The sequence below is a fragment of the Tupaia chinensis genome, unplaced genomic scaffold (genome assembly GCF_000334495.1).
Source record: "Tupaia chinensis unplaced genomic scaffold, TupChi_1.0 Scaffold000502_1, whole genome shotgun sequence".
NCBI classification, from domain to species: domain Eukaryota; kingdom Metazoa; phylum Chordata; class Mammalia; order Scandentia; family Tupaiidae; genus Tupaia; species Tupaia belangeri.
In genome coordinates, this window is record NW_006160014.1 from 76440 (window position 1) to 79495 (window position 3056).

The following is a 3056-nucleotide window of genomic DNA, read 5'->3' on the forward strand; positions in this document are numbered from 1 at the left end:
TTTTAAATGATATTGTTGTCTCGCACTGATTTATAAGGACAATAGATCGAAATTCTTACTATTCAAAGGTAATTTATTTCATAAAATCATTTCAGCCTGGCTGAAATCTCATGGGCTCCTTTATTAACTATGATTGATTTTGTCATAATATACCTCTGAAGGGCACAGTCACATACAATCGATAGGATTAGTAAACTACACAAGTCTATCCCAATCAAATATGCATGAATGTTGAAAAGTTATTTAGGATTTCTACCTCCAAAGACCCTCTGCCCAGACTTCACCCTCCTGCTCCCCAGTCTAGCCAGGACCCCGGTTAGAGCACCCTTCTTATTATCTCTGTCTCTTTCCATCACTTTCTATATTTTTAAAATTAAAAAAAAAATTTTTTTAAATTAGCTTTCTGCTGCTCTTTTGTCTTTCTAATTCTTACCTTTCTCCTATTCCCGTAGGATAAGCCAATCAACAGCCATCTATACTTGAGTTCTGAGTGGCCCCATTCATGCAGCACACACACAGTTTACATTTTTTTATTAAGAAAATTTTCTTGGGACCTGCAGTTAGCATAATGTCTGTGTCGCTGGACTCCCACATAGTCAACTGCAATTCGAGTCCCAGACCTGGTGGCTTAAACTCACGCCGGGCGCATGTGCGTGCGTGCCCAAGATCCCGAGAGGAGAATGGAGGAGAAGGGATTTCGGTGTGGCCTGCCCCTCTGGGGGGTGATTTCTTGCTTTCTATCTCTCTGTCTCTCTGTCTGTCTGGTGAACGCACGCGCCCTATATCAAAAACCTCTCCAAAAAAAGAAAAAATAAATAAAAAAGAAACTCTTTAAAAAAATTTAAAAAGAAAAGAAAATTTTCTTTTCGGGACAAGCAGTTAGCGTAATGACTATGTCACTGGACTCCCATGTAGTTGACCACGGTTCAAGTCCTGGACTTGGCAGCTTAACCTCACACCGGACACGTTTGTGCGTGCCCAAGATCCCGAGAGAAGAATGGAGGAGAAGGGATTACATGGCATGGCCATCCCCCAGGGGTGGGGGTGGGGTGCATGTATGTGATTTTTCGCTTTCTGTTTCTCTATCTCAGTCTTTCTGGTGAACGCACACGCCCTATAGCAAAAACCTCTCCAAAATTTTTTTTTCTTCTCTTTTTCTTACTTTCTTTTTATTTCTTTTCCTTTTTTTTTTTTTTTTTTTTTTTTTTTCTTTTTTCTTTTTTTTTTTTTGTTTCCCTCACTTTTCTGCTTAGCTTCCACACACTGATTTACTAGACATTTGTAGGTGCTCAGTAGCCAAATATCAAAATACTTTTAGGGTCAGATCAACCCTCAATTTTATTAAATCAGCTGTGCAAAGGGAGAAAAATGGTATGTATACAGACTGCAGGTCAACTCCTTCTACATTACTCTGATTGCTCAGATTTAACTAAAAAAAATAGGGAAAAAAAAGTATAATCCATAAGATGACCAGAAACTACCAAAGTAGTATAAGAAATATGAGAAACCAAGAAAATATCTCTCCTCTAATGGAAAAGAATAACTTCTCTTCCTCCACAAAGAATATAAGGGAACTCATGGAAATGTCAGATAAAGAACTTAAAATATTCATAGTGACAAAGCTAACGAAGATGCAAGAGAAGAGAAACAAACTCCAGAAGATGCAGAAGAAAGAGCCGATGAGTTCCAGGAGGTAAAGAAGTTCTTGCATGATATGAAAGAGGAAATACACAACATAAAAGAGAATCAAAAGGACCTAAAGAGATAAAGGCTATAATACAGGAAATCAAAACCTCCCTTGAAATATCAGAAGTAGATTAGATCATTCAGAAGATCAAATATCAGATGTAGAAGATAAATTTTCTGACCTAGGAAAATTCACCTAAATGATTGAGAAAATAATCCAAAAAAATGAGAATAACATACAAGTAATACTAGATACCATTAAACACCCAAACATCCAGGTCATCAGTATCCCTGAAGGTGAAGAAACTAATAAGGGCATTGATAATCTAGTCTATGAAATCTTGCAAGAAAACTTTCCAAACCTAAAGAAGCATTCAAATATCCAGAACCAAGAAATGCGAAGGACCTCACATAGAATCAACCTAAGATCTTCCCCAAGGCACATCATAGCCATATTGATCAAAACCACAGACAGTGCTCGCTTCGGCAGCACATATACTAAAATTGGAACGATACAGAGAAGATTAGCATGGCCCCTGTGCAAGGATGACACACAAATTCGTGAAGCGTTCCATATTTTTTTTAAAAAAAGAAAAAAGAAAACCACAGACAGAGACCAGATACTAAAATTGGGAAAAGACAAACATCAAGTTACTTTCAAGGGATATCCCACAAGGCTAACATTGGACTTCTCATTGGAAACAATGCAAGCAAGGAAAGAATGGAAAAATATGTTCAAAATGTTAAGTGAAAAACAATTTCAACCAAGAATAATATACCCAGCAAGATTATCTTTCATATGGAAAAAAAAAAGATTACAACTATTTTTACTTACAAAAAGTTTCTCAGATAAACTAAATTTGAAAGAATATACCAACACCAGATCAGCTCTCCCAAAAGTGCTGAGAGAGTGCTATACCAGGAAAACTAAAGTCGGACACACAGAAATAAAAGAAACAACCAAGACAATGACCAGTCTAACAGTAGGGACAAGTCCAGAGTTGAATGTTAACTTCCAGAGTTATATGGAAAGATCAGACCACAGTAACACTGCAAATTCAATAGAAGAGAGATTAATTATATGAGTCTGAACTAGTGAAATAGAAATTTTTTTACTTTAGACTAAAACATTACTGATTTTCTTCGATGCTTTGATTTTCATGTTTAAGGAATTTTGTCTTCTCTTAAACTATTGATAGGTTCATGTACCTACTATTTGAACTGAATCCTAGCCTTTTTCCTGGTTTTAAGTTTTAAGTAAATTTCTCCTAACATTTTTTAAACTTTGACCTATTAAAACTTTTTTTTGAAATTAAGAAATGCATTAAAAATACACCTGTTAATACCTATTTAATGACTACAGCAAGCTA

The 3056-nt window shown here is 35.9% G+C and overlaps 1 non-coding gene and 1 pseudogene across 1 annotated transcript; both read left to right on the forward strand.

The window, feature by feature from the left end:
• Window positions 1-3056, forward strand: part of LOC106735731 (solute carrier family 22 member 24-like) — a 117985-nt pseudogene that overhangs the window by 42915 nt on the left and 72014 nt on the right.
• Window positions 2161-2267, forward strand: LOC114009267 (U6 spliceosomal RNA). The gene has a single exon (XR_003550716.1). It is a non-coding gene; the product is annotated as a U6 spliceosomal RNA (small nuclear RNA).